We start from the raw sequence: 12972 nt of genomic DNA, 5'->3' as shown, positions 1-12972 counted from the left end.
TGTCACAGGGTTGGTGCCTTACTGAAATCTGACTGAGCAAATACTTGGTAAAATAAAAGGTTCGTGTCTCATGTCTTCTCCTGCTTGGTATCTTCCCATCACTCCTTCGCCTTTTGATAGCAAATCTGGCCTATTTGGCCAAGGGCAAGGTGAGTCATGGTACCCCATGCCACTGGGCTCAGAATTGGTCTAGGAGGTTGTACACAGTGTGGGCTTCCCAGGGTTTTCCAAATTGTAGCCTGAGGGACGACAGCTCTTTTCCTTCTTGGGTCATGGCTTTGGAAGAATGAGGACCTACAGGCAGTCAGGTTCTATCTCACAACTGGGGAAAAAGAGCAGAGGTGGAGAGAGAGAGAGAGAGAGAGAGAAAGACAGACAGACAGATAGCAGAGATGAAAGCTGGGTCCCTGGTTCAGCTCCTGCGCTGGACCTGGTTGTGTGCGGCCCACATTCTCCTTCAGGAATTGTGTTAGCTTGGTCTGCTTTAACCAGATACCACAGACTGGGTGGCTTAAACAACAGAAATTAATTTTCTCAGTGATCTGGAGACTGAAGAGCCCCAGATCAAAAAGCCAGCCCGGCCAGATTCTGGTGAGAGCTCTCTCCTTGGCCTGCAGATGGCTGCTTTCTTACCGAGTCCTCTCAGGGCAGACGGAGAACTCTGGTGTCTCCTCCTCTCTGTATTAGGGCACCGGTCCTACTGTATTAGGGCCCACTCTTACGACCTCATTTCATCTTAACTACCTCCTCACAGGTCCTATCTCCAAATATAGTCACGTTGGGGTTAGGGTTTTGACATATGAATTTTGGGGGGGGCACACACTTCCGGTCCGTAATAGGAACAAAGGACTGTTTACCTCAAGCTGCAGGCCGAAGGCTCGGAGCCTTCTGTCTCCTGCGGGGATTGCCTCAGCTGACAAGAGTCGCCTTGCCTAAGGTCATGCCCCCGTTTCCGGTGGGTTACAAAGTCCTGGCCTTTGCCTCCATTCAGGACAACTGGCAAATGTGAGGGGGTAAACTCTCGGCACCCTTGTCCCAGCACTGAAGGATCATCCCAGCTTCAGAATACCCCCAGTCGTGGTCCAGGGCTTCTGTCAAGAGTGATAGGTACTCGAGTTCTCCCCACATCCCTTCCAGTCCTGTGCTCTCCCTACCAAACTCCCTCCATGCTAATATTCATCTCAGAGTCCACTTCTCAGGGAACCCAATCCACCTTGGCTCCTGAAGCTGTAATTCTGTGAGCTACTCCAGTGATGTGTCCTTATTTTTTGCTTAAGTCTCAAATTTGATTTTTGTTACTTCTAGCCTCATAAACACTTCTAAAAGATTCCCGACGAGTCCAGTGAGGAAACTGCCTCCTCCCTCAAACTAGAAGACCCTCCGCAGAGGGCTAGTGGGACCTGGGCCCAGGAGTGGAGGGGCAGGGAGGTCCAGGGCCATGAGTGGATGGCATAGTGGCATTTGAGCACTGCTGGCTAGTCCATGGGGTCCTGATGGAGTTTCCAGAAGTAGCACGTTGCATGTACCTCTGTGCAAGCCTGGAGTCCAATCTACCTCATGTTCTAGTTCTCCATCCTCATGCCTCATCTCACCCTCTCTTGGCTCTGGGACACTGAATTCTCCATGTTTCTTACTCCTCGGTTTCTTCACAATCTTCTCTTCCTTCACCCTGGATTTACATGTCGGTGTGCCCCAGGATTCTGCGTTCAGACCTCTTCTCTTACCCTTTTTATTCTTTCTGATTGAACTTGCCAGCCACTTTTGGCTGAGCCTTCCAACTCTATCTCTAGCCTAAATCATCTCTGAATTCCTGAGTGATCCATCCAACTGACTGCTGCAGGGCATTTACCTGGAATTGGATAGTGCTGTGGGTTGAATTGTGTCCCCCTCAAAATGATATGTTGCAATCCAACCTCCTGTGCCTTAGAATGTGACTTTATTCAGCAATTGGATCTTTACAGAGGTAATAAGTTAAAATGAGGTCATTAGGGTACCCTATCCAGTATGTCTGGCGTCCATACAAACAGGGGAAATTTGGACACAGAGACACACATGAAGATGAAGACAGAGATCTGAGTAATTCAGCAGGAGCCAAAGTACCCCAAAGAGGGCCCGCGCACCACCAGAAGCTGGGAGGGGGATATGGGACGGATTCTCCCTCACGGCTCTCGGAAGGACCCAACCCTGCCCACACCTTCATCTCAGACTTCTGGTCACAAGAACTGTAAGACAACACATTTCTGTTGCTTGAACCTGCCAGTTTGTGACATTTTGTTATGACAGCCCTAGGAAATGGATACAGAGAGCATAAGCAAATAGACAAATCTGATGGCACTACATAAAAGCATTCCTTTTAATTCACTGTTCATGAAGATGTGTTTGACCTGACAGGGGAAAAATGATGTTTACGCGTGTGTGGTATGCACATTTGTATCCATCCGGAAGACTACGTAAGGTATTCCGTGCAGACAGGAACTGATACATGGAACTTGATGTTTAAAAAATATTTGAAGGGCTTGGAAGAGCAAAGGTTGAGAAAACTGCTGATAGTCTCAGAAAATCAGGCAGTTATACAAATTACAAGAATTCCCACCACCAATGATCTCTGCCACCTGAAACCCTGACGTGGGTAACTCACAGGGGGATGGATGACAGAACCACGGCAAAACCTCCTGCCTGCACCTGCCAACGCCTACCTGCCTGCTAAATGTCTTCCACCTTCCGAATCTCATGGGAATGTCTCCTATTAGTGGAATAGAAACCAGAACTCTGTTGGCATGGGAATCTGGGAAGTGTAGTCTTTCGGTTTCCAGCTTCTGGGGCTAGAGAAAGAGCTAAGAAGGGCTGGGATAGTGCTGAGCACTACAGCCAGCACCCAGCACAAAAGGCATGTGGAAATGACAAAGAAACACGCCAACAGAAAAGCCCTGTGAGGTGTCAAGGAGATAACATTTGTGTATTTCCGTTGCTGAGTGAAACGGGCCACACCCATACAAGATGTTTTATAGCTGGAGAGTGTTCAGCACATTCAATGAAACAATGCACTTTTATTTTATTTATTTAAAAAAAATCTAGATAATTAGCATGAAATTGTTTTTTGCTTTAATTTTCTGAATAATTATTTCAAAACTGTTTTAAGTGAATGAATGTATTTCAGAGAGTGCCTGTTTGTTGTGTGATGTTCGTGTGTGCAAGTTTATGTTTTCTGTGTATTTGTATGTGATTCTGTGAGCGAGAAAGCCTCCGTATGTGTGTATGTGTGCATGTCTTGCAGGTCGGAGTGTCTCTGTATATATTACATGTATTTGTGAATGTGGGTTCATGTCTGTGTGCGTCTACTCCGAATTCTGGTAAGGATGTGGGCATTGGCCTTTTTAGCACACTGGATCAGCACCACGACTGAGCTTCTTTTCCCTCCTTTCTGTTGGCCACACTATCTGCTTTCTTGCCCCCGGAGAGGCTTTTTTGCACCACGGAGCAAAGGGTCACAATTTGTTATTACAGGGAGAAACTGAAGAAGCTGGGGCTACAGAATGGGGCTTTGATTTAGCTCTGTTGAGCTTTCCGAAAGGCGGTCTCTTATAGCACAGTCATGCCAATAAAGGGAAGTGGGGCTGGGCTCAGCGTCAGCATGTGTGCCTGTATGTGCGTGTGTGCATGGGGGTGTGTACGTGTGTGCATGTACACCCTCTGGGCTCAGGCTGCGGAGTGTACTAATCAAGTCTGTCTATTGGAAAGTCTGTTCTAGCTTTTCCTGTAGCACTTTCAGAATCCAGACTAGACCCCTTCATCTCCCTCCTGATCCCTCTCACTCTCTCTTCCCACATCAAGGTCTATATTCCAAACATCTCTATATGTCTGTCTGGGGTGACTTCCGCATCCCCACCGCCTTGCTCCAGAGCATTTTCCCTCTGGATGATGGCAAGCACCTCTTTATATCACTCCCCTTCTACCTTCAAACCTATTTTTTTCCTTTGAAGAGACTCATGTTTTCTGCATGTAAACTGAACTCCTATTTTATTCCTTCATTGCTCACTGGGTGTAGAAATCAGTTCAGAAGTCAAATGGCTTCCATAAGGAACCCCATTATTGCATTACTGAAGTGAGCGGAAACTTGCAATTCATGCCTTATAATTAGATCAGCGGCTAATTGAGGAGGGGCATGCCAACCTGATTGGAGTCCTGACACAGTGATTAGAGCCTTAATTATAAGGAGGAGAGGCATCAAGTCTCCTCATCTGGGCTTATCCCTGTTCAGACTCCTGGCTGCAGCTGCCGTGGGCGTGGCACTGAACGTTCTGGACGGCAAGATGGCCCTTCAATGGCTGGGGCTGAACCACGCCCGGTGGGAGGACACATCCCTCCTGCCATGGAAGATTTTTTTTTTTCCTGCTTGGGAGTGGTCTTCGTTTTTTTCACCTTCACAAACGAATCTGGAGAGGACAGGAATTTGTCCTCCCAGAGCTAGAGGAAGTCACCCTGCTTTTAAGGCAGCTTCTAAATCATTCAGAAAAGCATTTGCCTCTCCCCACTTTGGCAAAGGCCTTGCTTCTCCCCTCCCCCCTTCCCTCCTTTTGGAGTGTTCACTTAATTATGAATTAGCTCCATGAGGCTGGCCTACCTGACATGACCTTCACTGCACCTCCAGTGCCAAGAACCCGACAGAGAACTGACGCTTGGTATTCTGCCATTGTATGAATGTGACGCTGTGACACAGAGACGGATCAGACATCCCTCCTGCCTGTGCAGGGGGGCAGAGACAATGCGAGGAACAGTGAGAACACAGTGAGGCAAGAACAACGTGAGAGGCGAGCACAATGTGACAAGGGAGCCCGAGGAGACGGCCAAGCTGGCTCTTAAAGGTTGTAGGAGTTTTCTAGGTGGGAGACAGGGGAAAGGCATTCCAGGTAGAGGGAAGGGCTTGGGCAAAGGCGAGAAGGAAGCACGAAGGACCGTGATGTGTTCGGGGAATTGGAAAATGTTCGGAGTGGCTGGAGCGTAGGGGTGAGGAGGCTGGAGGGTCTGGTCTTGCGGGCAGGGCTGCCGGGTATGATTGTGCAGGCTGTTGGCTTTATAAGCACACCCTACCGAGGGGGCGAGGGGCTGAAATACATCTCTGACTCCCCTCGGCAAGCGCATGCTTGTAGCTACGTCCTCCCAGAGGAGGCTGTACTTCTAATTTACGCAACGGCTCCTTGGGGCCGCCCGTGTCTCCGTGGAGGGCCTTGCAGATCTTGCTAAGGGGGTGCCCCCATCTAGGGCAGTGATTCTCAAACTGTGTGCATCAGAATCACTGGGAGGGCTTGTTAAAACAGAGATTGCTGGGCCCTACCCTTAGGGTTTCTGATTCAGTAGGCCTGGGGTAAGGCCTGCTAATGTGCATTTCTTGTATGTTCCAAGTGATGCCGATACTGCTGGCCCAGGAACCACACTCGAAGAATTACTGATCTGGGAAGCAGGAAGCTGTTGGAAAGGGTTAGGCTGGAGAAGCAGGGCCAGGGACTCAGGTGCGAAGGATCTGTTTTCTGGGATTAGGATTTCTGATATCCCCTGTGAACCAGTGAGGGCAGCTGAATATATAAAGGACAAATGGATACACAATATTTCCCCTCTTGTCCTGCCTGGTGCAGTTTCATGGCTCTATTCACTCAAGTAGATTTCTACCCAAGAGCCCTCCTGTTTAAGGAGGTTTTACCCACAGATGATTTAAGGAATGGCCACATCATTACAAGAAGCTCACCCCTAGAGCTTTTATATAGTGAGCTCCCAAATGATTTAAATATTTGTTTACACTTTTTAAATTATTCCCTGGAGAAGCTAGGAACTGGAGAAACCTACAGCCATGAACTGAAAGATGAGTCATACCTGGTAAAAAAGGTGCTTTGGAAATTATCTTATATAAACTTTAAAACTGTGTGCGGGGGAGGGGGAAGAAGGACATGGAACTAGAGTGTCAAGACCTCACACACATTAGTGAACACTTGCTGAGTGAAGACGTGACCAGAGGACTGAGCATGGTGATGGAGAATCCAGGGCCAGTCTGAGTGAGGGAGTTTGGGCTGACAGGAAGCTGTCAGGTGGCATCGGGCTCTGGGCTGGGTCTGGACTCTTGCCTCGGGAAGCCAGACTTTCCTGGAGCCCAGTTCTCTTTTGTGTTCCCTGAGCATACTAAAAAGATGTCCTTGTGCACAGAGAGAGAAAGAATGGCGGCCCTTCCTCCCCTGGGAGGCTAGGACCCAGCCTGCCCTCTGGTTGGGGACTGAAGCCAACAGGTGGTGGGAAGGGCGGGAGTCCACCTCTAGTCTCTGGTTGGAATATAATCTCCAGGACAAACTGGCATTAGGATGCGAGTGGAGAGAGTGGGTGCCGGGATCAAGCCATCAACCTGATTATCTTATCTTCTACCTATTTCCAACCTCAGCCGCAGCCTTTCCTGACAACTAGGCAGCACGGGGCCGCAAGATCTTTATTATTCACTCATTTGGGTTTCCCATTAGGGAGCTCATACTGGCCGAAAGGCCACCATCCCCAACCAGCTCAACTGTTTCCAAACTGAGCCTGTCAGCAGAAATGTTGGAAGAAGGAAAGCCCTGTCAAAGGCAGCTGGACTCCGCCCCTAGGTGTCACGGAGCGAAGACGAGGAGAGGATAGCGGGGAGAGTCCACTCAGAGGCTGCAATCTTAATTAAGACAGCTCCAGGGAGCACATTTCCACAATTCCCCATTAAAGAGGTCCTGATGTATGAGCCGTTGTGGGAGCTGCGATTCCCCGAGTCAGCACTGTTCGGTGTTGGAGGCCTCTCAAATCAAAAAGCCAATCCATTTCAATCACCCCGGGTTTGTGAGCACCTGAGATCAGCCCTGCCCTGTGGCAGACACTATGCCTAGAGAGGGACACAGCAGTGGATATGGACGTATCCCAGGGCAAAAGCCTCACTAGACCCTGACCTGGGGAGAGGACCGGGGATTCAGGAGCGCTTGGGGGGTCGGGCCGGTCCAGGTGGGCTCTAGTCCTTTCTGTGATGACAAGGAGGAAGTGTGGGACTGAGGGAAGCTTGCTGGATTTGGAGACGGGAGGTCTGAGTTTCATTCAGTTAGCAAAATTTTGTTGTCTCATGGCAACCTGTCACGAAATAGGGAGTGTTCTGTGAGGCAGAGGAAGTGCATGGTAAAGAGGCTTGCGACAGCTCCCCACATGGCCGCCTATCTCCCCATGTCCTCAGGAGGATGACGGGGGTTCTGTAAAGATGCAGTCAGACCGGGCGCCTGGGTGGCTCAGTTGGTTAAGCGACTGCCTTCAGCTCAGGTCATGATCCTGGAGTCCCGGGATCGAGTCCCGCATCGGGCTCCCTGCTCAGCAAGGAGTCTGCTTCTCCCTCTGACCCTCTTCCCTCTCGTGCTCTCTATCTCTCATTCTCTCTCTCTCGAATAAAAAAAAAAAAAATCTTTAAAAAAAAAAAAAGGTGCAGTCAGACCATGGAGAAGCCTCGCCTCTGTGGCCTGTGAGGAACGGTGCAAGGTCATCTGGCCGTCATAGAGGAGCTGCTCCTCCACATCATGTGCTGGCAAATGTGGATGAAACAGACAGCAGCTTAGAAAAATGTATTGGACTAAAAATGACTCCGCAAGATTCAGAAAACTTGACTAGACCTGTAACGATTAAATGAACTAGAATGATAATTGATAATGTAATTCAAAGGCTACGAGGCATAGGTTTTTTTTATGGGAGGGTTCTAGGAATTCTTCAAAATTTAGAGAATTCTTTCAAAACTAAGTCAGATAATACAAAACGAGAGAAAGCTATCACTTATGAGCTATTTCACAAAAAATTGGACAAGGATAACACAAGAAATAGATCATACGGTTATTCTTCTTATTAACATAGACGTGAAAATCCTAGGTAAACCAGCTGTATTAAGAAAAATAATTCAACCAAATAAGGCTTATCTCTAGAATTCAAAGACAGTTCAACTTTAGAAAATATGTTGGTGTATTACACCTTGTTAATGAATGAAAAGACAAGTCATATGATTTTCTTAACGCAAAAAATTATAAATTATTTATACACCATTTATTATATATATTTTAACATATTATTTTCATTTATCATTAAACTTACTAGAAAATCAGAGCCAGAAGAAAATTGTCATGATCTGGTTTACCCCAAATGCACAAAGACCTGAGAAAGTCCTTGAAGAAGCAGGTTTGGGGGAGGTGGTGGGATACTTTGCCAGACAGCCAGATGTTTTATAAAAACTGTGTGGTCCTGGGTGAGGGACAAATAGACCAATGGAACAAAACAGGGGAAACAGCCCCATGTGCCATTGGGTGTCTTGAAATGCTGCCAATGTGGCGTTATAAATTGGTGAAGGTAAGAAGGGCTATCCAATACACTAGTTATTTATATGGAAAAATAAAATTATATTCCCACCTTTCACCAAATACAAAAATATATCCCAGACAGGCTAAACATCTAAACAGAAAAGCAAAACTAGAAAACTTTGGGAAGAAGATATAAGAGAATATGTTTATGGCAGTGGGTTAGGAAAGAATTTAAGAAATTATGAAAAGCAAAGCCAGAAAAAGATTGACGATGCTGATCATCCGAAAACTGAAAGCCACACACACTGTAAGTCAAATGCAACAACAAAACCTAGATTGGGAGAAGATTTTTTTTCTCAGTCCAACGAGAAATAGCACTCAGTATATATAAAGGACTCATTTCAATCAGTAAGAAAAAGAAAAAGCCAAAAAAATCGAAAAGAACAGGAGCAGGCATGTGACAGGTGAAAAAAAACCCAAAAAACCCAATAAACATAGAGAAAGATGCTCGTGCTCAGTCTCACTGGCAAAAGTCATTAAGCAAATCCCATCAAGTTTTGGAGAGAATGTGGGGAAATAGGGACTCATACACGAATCTGTGGAAGTGCAGATTATTACAGCCACTTCGGGGACCAATTTACAGACTCTGTACAGTTGAAGATGCATATTGTACCGGACAGTGTGCTGGTAGGAGACAGGTGACACACTCAGATTTGATAATTTGAGGCACATTTAATAATGGGACTATTTAGAAACGTATGGACAAGGTACAGGAAAGGCACAAGGAATAGTGCAGTCCCCAGGAGCTAGGGTTAGTGGACCGTACCACCCTCAGGCCTGCAGGAGAAAGCTGAGGGAGCAGTCACTGGAACCTGGGACAGATGGCTGTGAGAAGGCACCTGTGACCTTTACCGGAGGGACCCAGCCAGGCTGCTGCAATCCCACGGAGAGGGGTCTGGGGGAATAAATACCCTGGTCCCACTTTCCTCCCCCTCTCCACCTTTGCAGATGGTTCCCTTCACTGGCCAAACACAGTGGGGAGCAGAAGGCAAGGGAGCCTGCTGATCGGTCCACATAATTCAGCTCCCTGGCATCCAGAGCAGGAATGGAAAGGGTGAAGAGTGGTTATCTGGAAGGGCGAACAGAAGATAAGTAATCACACTCATGCCCTCTGACCAGCTATTGGACTCCTAGGAACATGCCCTAGAGAAATTCATATGCTTGTGTGCAAGAAGATGTATACAAAGCTGTTTATTACAGCCCTGTTAAAAGAAAAATTGGAAACAACCAAATTGTCTCTCATTAGATTGTTACACAACTGGGTTATATAAACTGTGGTTAATTCATAAAATGAAATGCCATAATACAATTAAAATGGATGACCTAGATAAACATGTATCTGTATCTACAAATCTCAGAAAGATAATGCTGAGCAGAAATATGTTACCAAAAGATACATACAATATGATGATAGTACTTATGTAAAAATTATTCAACCTGTAGCCAATTGTATAAGTTTGTAGTAACTACAAAAATATGAATAGGAAGGAAGCACACCAATTTCAAGATGATGACAGCCTCTGGGGATGGGGAGAGGGGGAAGGGAAGGGGTTCTTTGGCTGTATTTGTATTTTTTTTTCATTTTTAAAGTCAAGATGAAACAAATCTGGCTAAATGTTAACATCTGCTTAGTCTCAGTGGTAGGTATGTGAGTGGGTTATTTACTATTTAGTCTAATTTTATGTATGTTTGAAATATCTCATGATTAACAATTTAAAAACAATAATGAAGGAAAGTGTGAATGATTTGAGAGACATTTAGAAGATAAAAAAGAGCTAATTGGGGCACCCGGGTGGTTCAGTTGGTTAAGTATCTGCCTTCGGCTCAGGTCATGATCTCCAGGCCCTGGGATCGAGTCCTGCATCAGGCTCTCTGCTCAGCGGGGAGCCTGCTTCTCCCTCTCCCTCTGCCCCTCCACCCCGTTCATGCTCGCTCGCTCTCTCTCTCAAAGAAATAAACAAAATCTTTAAAAAAAATAAATAAAAAAGAGCTAAATGTCACTTATTGAGAGCAGAATTAGGTAAACGTTTCCTGTAAAGGGCAAGGTAAGTAGATATTTTTGGCTTTGTGGTCAGTACAGTCTCTCACAACTCCTCAATCCTGCTGTTTTAGCTTGAAAGCAGCCACAGGCAATACACAAATGCATAGGTTGGCTATGTTCTACTAAAGCTTTCTTTTATAAAAACAGGTGGCCAGTGGGATTTGACTCATAGGCTCTAGTTTGCTGACCGCTGATCTAGAGAATCTACTTCTCAGGCATGCTTCTTTTCCCAGGCATGTGTTTTAGAGAAGGCCCTGTGGTGTAACTATCTTCCCAACCTGCAATACTACAGATCGACTGATAGCACTTTTGTTTTTCAGACTCTCCTCACCACCAATCAAAGTATAGTGGCTGAAGAATGGATCCTCATCTGTCTTCACCTTTGTTTAGCTGTGGACATTAGAGGTCTTTCAAGGTTTCACTTAGCCCGTTTGTTATGTGTACTTTGAAAAAGCTGGAAGTGCTGCAACCTAGAGCTACCTCTTGCTCAAGCTAAAGCAGAATGAGCGAAACAATGAATTATTAGCAGACATTTTGAAACATGCAGGCATCATTAGTAGGCTGTTGTGACTTGGAAATCTGGCATATCCTCAGTCTGATTTTATTAGTTTCATTTTATGGGATTAAATGGAGAGGCAGCTTGTGCAGTTGTTAGGGACATGTACTCGGGTTAATTACAGCACCTATCTCACTGGGAACCCAAACCTGTTTCAGTTATCTATTGCAGCATGGCAAACCACTCCGAACAGTGGCTTCAAGACAGTAACAATCAGGAGTGACATCAGCAGGATGTCAGCAGGTGGAATATGCAGTCTCAGCCCTTGCCCTCCCAGAGAAACACCAATTTAGCAACCATCCATTGATGCTACCCTTATGAGAGCTTCAGAATCCAGGTGAGACATTACAGCACCCCAGCGGAGCATGAAATGAAAAAAGACACACTGAAAAGGGTAAGAAGAAAAGTTTCACTTTAAACCCCCAACCTGGCACAGTGCAGTTCTGAGAGAGATCCCCTTGAGTCATGGGTTTTCCTATGGGAGAAAGAAAGAACAAGCCCACCCACAGAACCCAGCAGCCTGTGGACATATATAAAAAGCCCACAGCTAACATCATACCCAATGGTGGAAAACTGAAAGCATTTCTTCTAAGATCTGGAACAAGGCAAGAATGTCTGCTCTCATCACTTCTATTCAACATAGTACTGGAAGTCCTAACCAGAGCAATTAGGCAAGAAAAAGAAATAAAAGGCATTAAAATCAGAAAGAAAGAAGTAAAATTACCTCTTCAGATGACATGCTCTTATATGTAGAAAACTCTAAAGACTACATGTATGCACACAGATACACACACACACACACACACACACACACACCTGTTAGTACTAATAAATGAATTCAATAAGTTGCAGGATATAAAATTAACACACAAAAACATTTGCATTTGTATACCAACAGGAATTATCTGAAAAGGAAATTAAGAAAACAATCCCATTTACAAGAGCATCAAAAAGAATAACATACTTTGAATGAACTTAACCAAGGAGTTGAAAGACTTGTGTACTAAAAACTGTAAAACAATGATGAAAGAAATTAGAGAAAATTAGGCCGGGGCATGGCTGGTGCAGCTTTCGCCTGAGCTTAGCGGAGCCCAGCGCCCGCCGCTGCCCACTGCCTGCGGCGTGCACCTCCGCGCCTCCGCGCCTCCATGCCATGGCTGGCCTCAACTCCCTGGAGGCGGTGAAACAAGATCCAGGCCTTGCAGCAACAGGCAGATGAGGCAGAAGCCCGCGCGCAGGGCCTGCAGCAGGAGCTGGACAGCTAGCGTGAGGGGCCTGAGAAAGCCGAATGGGATGTGGCAGCTCTCAATCTATGCATCCAGCTTGTTAAGAAGGCGCTGGACGGGGCTCAGGAGCGACTGGTCACAGCCCTGCAGAAGCTGCAGGGGGCAGAAAAGGCTGCCGATGAGAGCGAGAGAGGAATGAAGGTGATAGAAAACCGGGCCATGAAAGATGAGAAGATGGAGATTCAGGAGATGCAGCTCAAAGAGGCCAAGCTCATCGCTGAGGAGGCCGACCACAAATACAAGGAGGTGGCTCGTAAATTGGTCATCCTGGAGGGTGAGCTGGAGAGGGAGGAGGAGTGTGCCGAGGGGTCTGAACTAAAATGTGGTGACCAGGAAGAAGAGCTCAAGAATGTCACTAACTATCTGAAGTCACTCGAGGCTGCGTCTAAAAAGTATTCTGAAAAGGAGGATAAATATGAAGAAGAAATCAAACTTTTGTCTGACAAACTGAAAGAGGCTGAGACCCGTGCTGAATTTGCAGAGAGAATGGTTGCAAAACTGGAAAAGACAATTGATGACCTGGAAGAAAAACTTGCCCAGGCCAAAGAAGAGAATGTGGGCTTACATCAGACACTGGATCAGACACTAAACGAACTTAAAGGTATATAACCAAACAGAAGGGTCCTGTTCCAACAGAAACTCCAGAGCTCCGTATCTTTCTCTTCTCTTTTAAGAAGTTTCTTTTGCTATTGAATCTTCACTGCGCTG

At 46.2% G+C, this 12972-nt stretch overlaps 1 pseudogene; it reads left to right on the top strand.

The window, feature by feature from the left end:
- Nucleotides 1–12302: 12302 nt before the first annotated feature.
- On the top strand, nt 12303–12873 carry LOC114219337 (tropomyosin alpha-4 chain pseudogene; annotated as a pseudogene).
- The last annotated feature ends 99 nt before the right edge of the window (nt 12874–12972 follow it).

The sequence above is a fragment of the Eumetopias jubatus genome, unplaced genomic scaffold (genome assembly GCF_037043125.1).
Source record: "Eumetopias jubatus isolate StellerSeaLion01/CBP00866 unplaced genomic scaffold, mEumJub1_p1.0 scaffold_13, whole genome shotgun sequence".
Taxonomy (NCBI): Eukaryota; Metazoa; Chordata; class Mammalia; order Carnivora; family Otariidae; genus Eumetopias; species Eumetopias jubatus.
The sequence above is the reverse complement of the archived record's forward strand: the minus strand, read 5'-3'. Positions and strand labels throughout refer to the sequence as shown.